Source organism: Chlorocebus sabaeus, chromosome 27 (genome assembly GCF_047675955.1).
Source record: "Chlorocebus sabaeus isolate Y175 chromosome 27, mChlSab1.0.hap1, whole genome shotgun sequence".
Classification (NCBI taxonomy): domain Eukaryota; kingdom Metazoa; phylum Chordata; class Mammalia; order Primates; family Cercopithecidae; genus Chlorocebus; species Chlorocebus sabaeus.
This window is the reverse complement of record NC_132930.1, coordinates 43,178,511-43,190,854: the sequence shown is the minus strand read 5'-3', so window position 1 is coordinate 43,190,854 and position 12,344 is coordinate 43,178,511. Positions and strand designations below refer to the sequence as shown.

Below are 12,344 nucleotides of genomic sequence, written 5' to 3'. Positions count from 1 at the left end.
TGCTGGCTCAGGAGGCGGACTTGACCCGATAACTCAGAGGGAAGTGGCAGCTGAAGAACCAGCAGGGCTGTGTGGAGCCAGGCCTGGATTGGGACCAGGGAGGAGCCTGGGGGCCATCCAGGGAGAGGCGAGGGTCCTGAACCAGGGCAGCCATCCGAGTGAGGCTCAGGAGCCAGGAGAGACAGGAGAGAACCAACTGGGAGTGAGGAATGAGGGGCACAGGTGGTGGTCTGGTTTGCGGCTGGGGCTGGCTGGCTGCGGTGGTACCACTTCTGGAGGTAGGGCCGTGGGAGGGGAGGGGAGCATATAGGCATAAAGCTCCTGACCTATTATGATTCTTATTGCCACCGTCATGAATGAGTGTTTGGGGTCTGGCAGTGCAGACATCGCTGGGGGTTGAGACTGAGCTGGGGTCCCCTCTGTGACCAGCCCCAGAAGCCTGTCCAGCCCTGGTCTGGGATGGGCAGGGCAGGCCTAAGTCAGAGACACCCTCCATGCTCTTCCATCCTGGGAAAGAAGGTGAGATGGGGTCTCCCAGCAAGCTTTTCCTGTGTCTGCGAAGGGAGGAGGACAAAGGAACAGGCAGGGAAAAGAGGCTGAATACAACGGAGCCTCCATGGGAATCACAGACCCTTCGAGACAGAAGTAAACAGGTGGGGACAGTGGCAAAGGTGGCCTCTGAGCTTCCTGTGGTCTCCCTACCCTGCTGCAGAGAATGGGCAGCCAGCACATGGGGTACCCAGGGCACAGCTCCTTGACTGATGGATGCTGGCAGAAGAGAAGGCCCTTTACAAACTGCAAAGCCCTGGGCCAAATGCCAGGGGTCATCGTCCAAGGTGAGGAGAGGCTGGGCTGCTTCTGGAGAGATGGGGCAGAGGCCTCACACCAGGCTCTGCCCTGATCAGCTTCGTGGTCCTGGGCTGGCACCAAACCCTGCTGAGCCTCAGCTTCCTGGGGTGCCAAATGGGAACTATAACTTCTCCACCTGAGGCTACTAAGAGGGTTAAATCCGGGTGGTGGCGGGGGGTGGGGGGTTGCACAAATGCGACTTCCTTGGAATTCATAACATCAACTACCAAGTGGGTGAGAGGCCAGGGCGCCATCACATCCAAAAGGGCTGGGCAGGATTCTCCAGAAAGTTTTCGTTGATCAAATAAAAAAACTAATGATCCAGAGGGTGGAGTTCATACAAGTCAGGGTCCAGGGGCCGCCACTGAACACCCTCAACTCTCTACTGAGGGACCCGGAGAGGGAGAGGAACTGCCACGGTGCTCCTAAGTGGGCTGTGGGGATTCAGAGTGACCCCTAAGCTGCCCCTCGGGCGGGCGGGTCCCCCTGGGGGACTGAACTCCCCTTCCGCCCACAACACCTCACGGGGGTCCAGGCGCGTTCTAGCGACCGGGCGGGCACTGAGGGCGGCCGTGGGTCCCGGGACCGCGGGGGAGGGGCATGACGGGGCAACTCGGGGGCGGGGAGGATGGCGCGGGGCGCGGGGAGGGGGCCTGCTCACCGGCTGCTCCGCCTCTCGGGCCTGCTGTCCCGCCCGCCGCGGGGTTCCAGGCGACAGCGCGCGGGGGCCCGGGGCGCGCCTCCCGAGTGACCCGTTCGGGCCCGGGACAGGGGTCGCCTTGCGCGTTGCAGAGCCGGGGGGATCCGCGGCCCTCCAACTTCGGGGACCTTGCCGGGACTTTGGGACCAGCCACCCATCAGCTCGGAAGGGGAAACTGAGGCCCGAAGCGGGCAGTGCCTCAGGGCTCTTGCCCGCCTCCTGCGCGCCACGCGCCACGGCCCCAGCCCCGAAGTACTCACCGGCCCGTGAGTGGGCCGCACGCGGCGCCGCGACGCCCTGGGGTCTCTGGGCCGGCAGTAAAGTTGTTCGGGAGCAGCAGAACCCAGCAAAATCCGGGATAGCGGCTGCCGCGGCGGAGCAAACTGCACTGGCTGCTGAAGAGCCGGCTAGCGCGGCCCTCGGCACGAGGGGGCGGGGAAGGGGCGGGGCCTTCGGCCGCTCTCCACTACAGACGCGGTCTCCCGGATGCGGTGCCAGCTCGGCCTGCTGAGTGGCCGGTGCAACCGCCAATCACACCACAACTCCGCCAATCAGGGTGCGCCTCGCCTAGCTGCTGCCCGGCACTCCCCCTGCGCGGTTGGGCCCGAGGGGCCAGAGGGCGGGTCTGGCTCGCCCACAGCGAAAGTTTCCGAGCGGACTCGGGCCCCGGCCCCGCCCCGGCCACAGAACGTCCAGTTGCTTAGCGAGGCCGCTTGCCTTCTCCTGTAACAGGTGGTTTGGACCCGTGGAGAAGGCTCCGGCTACCTTTCATCCACCACTCCGGCCTCAGCGGCCCCAACTACAGATTCATTACATTTGCTGTTGCAATATTAACGCACGTCTTGAGCGCCTATTCCGGCGCTGCAAGAGCGTCTAGGGGCTCCCCGAATAACAGCAGCAGAGATGGAAAAATGGGGCCTGTTTGAAACGTGTGTCTGCAGCCAAGTGCCGCTTTCAGTGCACAGAATCAAATGCAATGTAGCAAGCTTTTCACACGGTGACTGTGGGATTCCTTTAAAGAGTGTGTTAGCCCAGGGAGTGAGCAAGGCTCCGGCAGTTTGGAGACCCTCTCCTTTGGTTCCTGTCTGAGAGGCGTAGTTTGGAGATGAGGGCAAGGGTCTACCCTTGAGAGGCCCTCAGGCATGTGAGACCCTGCCTGCTCTGTCTCTGGTCCCCACAGCCAACCTGAGATACCTGTCCTAGTTATCACAGCAGAAACTGCGGCTCGGAGTGACTGCCAGCGATAGTACTTACCAACATGTTGGGAGCAGATATTCCAGATGCCTTTGGAGATGAGTTCTGAACACACTACTTTGCAGGACTTTTGTCAAAGCGGCGTAGTTCATGTCAGTCACCTCATTTGATTCTCCAGCTGCCCCCACTGCCCACCCTCGATCCCCAGTGTTCACCTGTGACCCTGTGAGGCTCGCAGAGGAAGGAGGAAACCTGCCGTGAGCCTCGCCTGCTCTGTCCAGGTTGGCTTAGGGGCTTTCACAACTTTCACAAGCCCCCCTGGTAACCCAAGGAGGCAGGTGGCACTGGGCCCATTTTTATTGATGTGAAAATTGAGGCTCAGACATAGTTATTTGCCCAGTCTTGAAGATGTCTTTCCACCTTATCATACACTAACTGTAGAAAATTTGGAGAATTACTAAAAGTAGAAAGGAGAAAAAAATCACTCAAAGATGATTACTGTTGACATTTTGAGACTGATGCACATTTAAGAAAATAATAAATATTAATGTGAACACACAATCACAGAGAGGCTGACGTACTTCACAAACCCTTTGCAGGGACTCCTTAAGCAGAGAGAAGAGGATAGATTGAAGAGTTTCTCCTGTGGAGGTCTAAGGGAAGAGAGAAAGTGCAACAAAAATCTGCAAGACAGCTTAGGGAGTCTCCATCAGAACACAGCAACACGGAACATACGCCACGGAGCTGGAGACTGAAAAAGCAACAGGCAAATTCAGAAAGAGAAGAGTGGAGGTAAGGACAAATGAGCAAACTGGAAGATAATGTGGAGTAAATGCTGCATGATATAGAGGAAAAGCACTTGAAAATCATCAGTACAAAAAGCAGAGACTGGAAAGACAGTTCCAGGAGGTGTATTACGCAAAGGATAGGTACTGCAGGAAGAGCTATAGGGGAAACAGAGGTTAGCAAAGTGCCAGGAGAAAGTGTCCCTGGGAATCCCAGATGCCAAGGAAAAAGAGAGGGTATTGCAGAGTTCCAGAAAGAACAGGTCACATCTAAGGGGAAGAAAGTTGAAGTGGTTCCTAGGGGACTTTGGAGCAATGTCCAGGGACTCTGATTATAGGATCAAGGATCCTTACTGTGGCTACTACAAGATTCATCTGTCTGGACAAAAGAAAGAAAATATCCAATGTGGCAGGACAGAGAAAGGACTCCAGCCTGTCCCCTTTTAGAGGAAGATATTCAGAGTTCCCCTGTCACTGAGACAGTTCAATCACAGTAGAGATTTCAAGATAGAGCAAACGCTCAGAACAGGAAGTGGTGTTGAGCAATGACCCTTGCAAAATATACAGTATGGCTAATCCACATGTGCTGTGATTTTGTAACTAGCAATGTCACATAAGGATTCTTAAAACATAAGCTACATGCTGCAAGAGAAAGTTGTATTAGCCTGGAACTAAAAAAAAAAAAAAAAAAAAGAAGAAAATAGAATCTTATCATGGAGAAGTCAGAACATTTTAAGATCACATTTGGTTGAGGGGAGAAGGAGGAAGTAAAAGGATCTGATTTGGTGAGTGGGGAAGGAAAGCCTTTTGGTAGTGGAGAGGGGGGCTTCATTACCATTTACTTTTAATACATTAGCAGGGGAAGATTGGTTTAATTATGACTCTCAGGAATTGGAAAGTAGCAACTCATGGGAAAGAAGCAGAGTAGAACTCCTGAATTACTAGGTAGAAGTTGGGGGAGGGATGGAGGGAGAGTAAGGAAGCAAAATTAAGGGGGAAAAGTAAATACTAGCAAGAACAATAAGCTTAATGACAGTAAACATGAGATAAAATAAATAAAGCCATGGCTACCAGACTTCATAACACAGGTGAATGGGCTGAATTTCCCATCCAAAGTCTGTAAGATTGGGGCATAAACTAAAGTCCAGTTAAGCCCTATTTACAAGAAACACACCAAAAATATTGAGAAGTAGAAGCTCACAGCAGACATTTGCAAAATGGCAAATTACTATTGATAAGGAAGACTGCGTGGTGGAAAGCATTCACGGGAACAGAGTGGTATTATGTAAGGGTGCCAGGCACAATCCACAGAGATTTCATTGTCATGAATCTGAATGAGCCAGAAAATCTAGTAGCCACACACTTAAAGCGGTAACTGCTAGAAATACTAGAACTCATTAAAACACAGCTCTGGTGGGAGAAAGAGCCAGCTGTTCAATGCTATCTCTTCTAGGACGCCTGTCCTTGTTCCACCAAGAGCTGAGCTCTGCGTGTTGCTGTTGAGTATTGAATGAATGAATGGATGGATGGATGGATGAATGAGTCACCTATGCCAGGACTTCATACAAGCTCTTTCTTGCCCGCAGGACAGTGTCCAAACTCTTTAACCTGACATCCAAATATGCCCCCACAATTCAGTCCTTTGATGTCTGCCCATGATTTTCAGACTCTGCATTCAAGTTCTTGCTCCACTTCCTTCCCTACACCTATTTAAAGCCTACTTCCATTTACTCAACAAACATTTACTGACTTTTGGCTGGGTGTGGTGGCTCATGCCTGTAATCCCAGCCCTTTGGTGGGCCAAGGTTGGTGGATCACTTGAGGTCAGCAGTTTGAGACCAGCCCGGCCAACGTGGTGAAACCCCATCTCTACCAAAAATACAAAAAAAATTAGCTGGGCATCATGGCACACGCCTGTAATCCCCACTACACGGGAGGCTGAGGCAAGAGAATCGCTTGAACCCAGGAAGCGGAAGTAGCGATGAGCCGAGATCACACCACTGCACTCCAGCCTGGGCAACAGAGTGAGACTCCGTCTCAAAAATAATAATAATAATCATAATAAAATAAATAAAAATTAAAAAATATAAATGTTTAGTGACATCCTACCTGTTCCAGGCATTGGGCTACATGCCAAGTACTCAAAGGAAATGAAGACAGAGGCTTGGTGAGTTACATCTGAAAGACAGCAGAGTTTACAGGCTGTTGGGGTACCAGGCCCCCAACAAGATCACTTCCTGGAGCCTGTGAATGGTACCTTATTTAGAAAAGGGTTTTTGCAGGTGTGATTAAATAAGGCTTTTGAGAAGGGGCCATTAGCCTGGCTGATCTCCTTGCAGGAGAGAAGCAGACAGAGATTCGGCCACACACAAAGTTGATGTGGACATGGAGCAAAGAGAGATTCCAAGATGCGGGCATTGAAGATAGGAGTGCTGTGGCCACAAGTGAAGGGATGTGGGCAGTCCCTGGACTCTGGAAGAGCAGGGAACAGATTCTCCTTGATTTTTGCCCAGTGATACTGATTTCAGACTTCTAGCCTCCAGAACTGTGGCAGAATCCATTTCTGTGGTTTAAGCTACTCAGTTGTGGCAATGAGTTTTCAGCCCACTGAGTTCATGAGATTAAAACAACATGGGACAGGCATGGTGGCTCACACCTGTAATCCCAGCACTTTGGGAGGCCTAGGTGGGTGGATCACCTGAGATCGGGAGTTCAAGACCAGCCTGACCAACATGGTGAAACCCCATCCCTACTAAAAATACAAAATTAGCCAGGCTTGGTGGCGCATGCCTGTAATCCCAACTACTGGGGAGGCTGAGGTTGCAGTGAGCCGAGATCATGCCATCACACTGTATCCTGGACAACAAGAGCGAAACTTCATCACAAAAAACAAACAAACAAACAACAACAACAACAAAATATGTGGTGCTGGCTGGGCGTGGTGGCTCACACCTGTCATCCCAGCACTTCACGAGGCCAAGCCCCAGGGATTGCTTGAGCCCAGAAGTTCAAGATCAGCCTAGGCAACATGGCAAAAACCCATCTCCACAAGAAAATTTAAAAATCAGCCAGACGTGGTGGCACGTGCCTGTAGTCCCAGCTACTCAGGAAGCTGAAGCGAGAGGATTGCTTGAACTGGGGAGTTCGAGGCTGCAGTGAGCCAAGATTGCACCACTGCACTCCAGCCTGGGCATCAGAGTGAGACCCTGTCTCAAAAGAAAAGAAAAGAAAGGAGAAGAGATAAGAAAAGAACAGAACATGTCGGGGCATGGCGGCCGCACATTGGACTTCCAGCACCGTGCAACCCTAGGACCAACCATGTCGGCATCCCTGGGAGCCAGGCCCAGGAATCTGCATTGTGACAGGTTCCTGGCGGGGGGTTGTGAGACACAGGAACATTTGAGACCCGTACTATAAAGCAGGGTGGTTCATAGTGTGATGGGTCCACCAGACCAGCAACATCAGCATCCAGCATTCCTCAGCCACCTGGACGCCTGTTACAAATGCAGAATCCCGTGCCAACCATGGACCTCCTCAGTCGGAATTTGCATTTTAATAAGATGCCCTTGGGATTTGCATGCCTTGGGGCAGGAGGCTTGGGCAGGAGGATTGCTTGAGCCCAGGAGTTCAAGACCACCCTGGACGACATAGTGAGACCCTGTTTCTAAATAAATAAATAAAGCAAGCTGGAGAAGCCGTGCTCCAAGCCGGAGGTGCTTAGCTCAGGCTGTGCACATAGAGCCACCTGGAGAGCTTGTCCTGCCCAGGTCAGCTGGACCAGAAATCTGCATTCTATGGGGAGTCCTGGATAGGGGTGCAGCAGAGCAGCCACATGGGTGCCTTTGCAATTTAGCAAGGTCTGGAGCTCACTCAGGCCATGTGCCCCATCCACTGCCTCTTTTCTGAGGCGATCCCACCAGGCCTTGACCACGCCTAAGGTAGGAAGCTCTCTTTGCCATTATACCCCGATGGATCTTCATAACACGATGTGACACACGGGGTGGCCTCCCTCACTGTCCGAGAGTCTGAGGCTATGGAAGCTCCCCAGGATCATACACCCTGCATCTGCTGTTCCATAGAGCCTCTGGGTTCCCACCCCCCTCCTTCCTTCTCCCTGACTTCCCTGCTCGTATCCCACCCTGGGCCCGCCACTCCTTCTCCCTCCTTCCCAATGTTCCCTTTATAAACCTGAGTTCCCTGCCCACTCTGCAGTCTCCTTGGAATCACAGCCCAAGTGGCTGGAGTTGTGGCTGGTGGGGGTGTCGTGGGGGGCTTGGTGCTGGTCACACGGCTCTGTGTCACCAGGGCTGGTGCCACATCAGAGGCCCACGCCTGCCAGCACCTCCACACACACCCCCGTGCACACGCCCACCTGCACACACACATACTGCGTTGTCACCGGGTAGCTCTGAGCCCTCCCATGGGTCTGAGTCGTGATGTGCTCATCTCTGAAGGCAGAGAGCGAGTGCCACTTAACAGCCCGCAGATGAGTCACCAAGTGCATTGGGAAGTTTCATTCGGGGAATTAAAAAAAAAAAAAAAAGCCAGGATGCAAAAGCAACTTTGAGGCAGAAGGAAAATGCCCTGCATGGGGAGAGGCACTGTTCCCAGACCTGCCTGTGTCCCAGTCATGCCCCTATGTCACTGAGCAGTGCCAGGTGAGGTCCCCCACCTCCCCAAGCCCTCACCTTCGAAATGGGCCCAGCCTGCCCTGGGTGCAGGGAAGATTGACCATGACAGCAGCCAGCATGGGGCCTAGCCACAGGTCTCAGGTCCCAGGGCTGTGTCACCAGGACTGGACACTGGACACAGGACACGGCAGCAGCAGGGGCCTCATTTGCTGAGCACATCAATGTGCCCACACCACACAGCTGTCGTTTCATGCTGAGTCTCTCTTACAAATGTCAGTCGTTGGCAGGAAGGGGCATTCGTTCAACACCTGCTACCTGAAATGCAGAAGGGGAGCTTGCTGGATTTCACAGATGGGTAAGTGTGCGGTGGCATTGCCGCAGGGATTGGAGGCCGTCGGACCAAAGAGGTGATGCAGAGTGGCCACGGGCACAGCACTCAACCTCAGAGCTTCTGGTTCTTGGTCTATAGCCTGGGGACGATCCCACCTCCCAGGTTGTTGTGTGGATTTAATGAGCCACCAGGTGTAATCGGTATTCAGGAAGGGGTGGCAATGGTCTCTGGTGTGGCTTCCTCACAGGTCTCGCTGGGTGCCATGGTGTGAGGTGGAAGGGTCTAAGGCACACAGCCTGTACCTGCCCTGGAGGGGCTTGTTATATCTGGAAGCTGGAAACCCCAGCCACTGTTATTCTGGGGAGGGGCTAGCCAGAGGAGAAGTGATGCCAGCCTACAGCTTCCTGGCAGGGGGAGAAATTGCAGCGGGTGATGGTGATCAGGGAAAGCTCCCTGGAGGAGGTGCTGGCTTTATTCTGCCCCCTACTCCCCTAAGTATTTTTGAGACAGAGTCTCACTCCACTGAGTGTAGTGGTACGATCTTGGGTCACTGCAGCCACAACTTCCCAGGCTCAGGTGATCCTCGTACCTCAGCCTCCAGAGTGACTGGGACTACAGGCAAACACCACCACATCTAGCTACTTTGTGTATTTTTGTAGAAAAGGGGTTTTGCCATGTTGCCCAGGCTGGTCTTGAACTCCTAAGCTCAAGTGGTCTTCCCATATCTCTCTGCCCCCCAAAGTGCCGGGAGTACAGGTGTGAGCCCCCACACCCAGCCACCCCCTACGCCTTTTTAATAGACCTTATTTGTAAGAGCAGTCTGGGGTTCCCAGCAAAGCTAAGTGGAAAGTGCAGACAGTTCCCATAGACCCCACCCCTCCCCATGCAAAGCCTCCCCAACACCTGTTCCAATGGATAACCTGCACTGACACATTGCTATCTCCCAGAGCGCAGCATTTACATCAGGGTCTACCCTGGGCATTGTGCATTCTGTGGGTTTGGAAAAATGGAGAATGACATGGACCACCGCTGCAGCATGAGACAGAGCGGCCTCACTGTCCTAAAGCTCTTCACGCTCCACTGATTCATCCCTTCCTCCCGCTGCCTCATGGTAACCACTGATCTTTTCCCAGTCTCCATGGTTTTGCCCTGTCCAGAATGTCACAGAGTTGGAACGGTGCAGTGTGTAGACTTTTCATCCTGGCTCCCTTCACTCTGTGATATGCAGCTCAGCTTCCTCCATGGCTTGGTAACTCATTTCTCTTTATTGCTGAGTAATATTCCATTGTCTGGATGGACCACAGCTTATGGATCCACTTATGTATCCACTCACCTCCTAAAGGACATTGTGATTGCTTCCAAGAGGCACTGACTTTAAATCAGGGAACTGAGCATGGGGAGGGTTATGACATGCTTAGGCAACGTCATTAGACCTGGAGCAACTCACTGGACCTCCTCAAGCATCAATTCAGTAAATCCTTTGCCCCAAAGGGTTATTGGGAAGACCTGGGAGCTAACCTGTGTGGAAGGGAGCTGGTGGACATCGGTTTCCTCCATAACCACACCAGAGACCATTGCCACCCCTTCCTGAATACCGATTACACCTGGTGGCTCATTAAATCCACACAACAACCTGGGAGGTGGGATCGTCCCCAGGCTATAGACCAAGAACCAGAAGCTCTGAGGTTGAGTGCTGTGCCCATGGCCACTCTGGGTCACCTCTTTGGTCCGACGGCCTCCAATCCCTGCGGCAATGCCACCGCACACTTACCCATCTGTGAAATCCAGCAGGCTCCCCTTCTGCTTTTCAGGTGGCTGTAAAGAAGATAACACGCAGGTCACAAAAGATGTTTTTTCAGACAAACACTCCCGGGGTGTGGTTTGGGGTGGAGGAGCATTTGCAGCATCTCTTCACTTTTTTTTTTTGGAGACAGAATCTTGTTCTCTCACCCAGGCTGGAGTGCAGTGGCATGATCTTGGTTTACCACAACCCCTCAGGCTCCTGGGCTCAAACAATCCTTCCACTTCAGCATCCCAGCACCCCTGTAGCTGGGACTACAGGCACACTCCACCACTCCCAACTAATTTTTTTGTTTTAGTAATTTTTGTAGAGATGGGGGTCTTACATGTTGCCCAGGCTGCTCTTGAACTCCTGGGCTCAAGCAATCCACCTGCCTCAGCCTCCCAAAGTGCTGGGATTACAGGCGAGAGCCACCATGCCTGGCCTCCTCCCTCACTTCTTTCAGCCCTGAGTCCCTCCTGTCATCTTTTCAAAACCCAGAGCTAGGCTGGGCACGGTGGCTCACGCCTGTCATTCCAGCACTTTGGGAGGCTGAGGCAGGCAGATCAAGGGGGCCAGAGGTCGAGACCATCCTGGCCAACATGGTGAAATCCCATCTCTACAAAAAATACAAAAAGGACCTTAGCTGGGCATGGTGGTGTGTGCCTTTAGTCCCAGCTACTCGGGAGGCTGAGGCAAGAGAATCATCTGAACCTGGGAGGCGGAGGTTGCAGTGAGCCGAGATCGCGCCAATGCATACCAGCCTGGTGACAGAGCAAGACTCTGTATCAAAAACAAAACAAAACAAAACAAAAAACAGAAAAATGAAAAACCAGAGCTGGTGGGAGAGGGAACTTCTTGTTCACTTTAGCAGGAAACAATAGAACAAAATTTTAGACATCACAGCACTTAGGAAATGTCAAGAAGAGCCAAAAATTACCCAACTCAGAATCCTCCCAAAACTTTCCGGACACCTGCTTGGCTTGGCAGCAGCGATCAGAATAGCACAGCTCCCTGTTGCCATAGAGACAGGCAGAGAAAGTAGGGGGTGGGGTGGGGAGCACTTTTGATGTTTGTGGGAGCAATTTGAACAGTTTTAGCAAAGGAGATACTGTTTTTGACAATCTTTAGAAATATAAATTACCCAGAAGCTTGCTGTGATCACAGATCATTGTTTTCCTTAATTGTTCAATACAATGGAAGCTGCCAGACTCTGGTTGCAACTTACTTTGTGAAATGCCAAAGAGCTTCTGGTAAGAGAAAGAGAAGAAACCAAACCTGGGTATAGGAATGATCTTGGCACTCTCTCTAGGACTGCCATTCTGGTGGGACCCAAAATGCTACATGAACTCGTTTCGAGTTTTTCCTAGGGGAAGTATAGTCCTGGTGGTGATTCTCAATTCTACTTACCTTTGTCCTGCCCCTGTTCAGGGACCACAGGCTGGCACCTTGAGAGCTCATCCTCTTTGTCCCTGAGCAAAGAGGGGCAGTCTGGCCTGACTTCTGTGCAGAGACCCTGCCTGCAGAGACACTGGGGGCCCAAGACATGCTGAGCTTTGAAAGCAGCACAGGCAGGTGTTTTCAGAATAAGGCTCAGGGTGGCAAGTGCGGAGCATGGACGGTAGGATCCAGAGATGGACTGCGAGGGGCTGGGGAAAGGGTGGCACTGGAGCTCAGTCTTAAAGAAGGAACAGCTATCAGGTGGGTTCCATCACTCCCCCTATTTTATGGTTCAGGAAACAGAGATTTTACTGCCTTGTCTGGGGTCAGGTGGTAGTTGATAGAGACAGAATTCATGCCCAGCCTGACCTCACTCTTTTTTTTTTTTTTAGACGGAGTCTTGCTCCATCGCCCAGGCTGGAGTGCAGCGGCGGGATCTTGGCTCGCTGCAACCTCCACCTCCCGAGTTCAAGCAATTCTTATGCCTCAGGCTCCCAAGCAGCTGGTGCTGGTCACCACGACCAGCTAATTTTGTATTTTTAGCAGAGGTGGAGTTTCACCATGTTGGCCAGGCTGGTCACGAACTCCTGACCTCAGGTGATCTGTCCGCCTTGGCCTCCCAAAGTTCTGGGAT

The 12,344-nt window shown here is 52.5% G+C and overlaps 1 protein-coding gene and 1 long non-coding RNA gene across 3 annotated transcripts in view; one reads left to right on the top strand and one right to left on the bottom strand.

The window, feature by feature from the left end:
- WFS1 (wolframin ER transmembrane glycoprotein) overlaps positions 1 to 1,991 on the bottom strand; it is a 34,266-nt gene extending 32,275 nt beyond the window's left edge. The window contains exon 1 of one of the 2 annotated variants that reach the window (XM_008017961.3): positions 1,810 to 1,991. The gene's annotated coding sequence lies outside the window, so the exon portion shown is untranslated. The remainder of the gene's footprint in view (positions 1 to 1,809) is intronic. The other variant, XM_008017958.3, reaches the window with a different exon arrangement.
- A 1,165-nt stretch (positions 1,992 to 3,156) lies between these two features.
- LOC140710535 (uncharacterized) lies at positions 3,157 to 8,085 on the top strand. Its single transcript, XR_012091606.1, has 2 exons — positions 3,157 to 3,535; positions 5,115 to 8,085. It is a non-coding gene; the product is annotated as an uncharacterized lncRNA (long non-coding RNA).
- Positions 8,086 to 12,344: the final 4,259 nt, after the last annotated feature.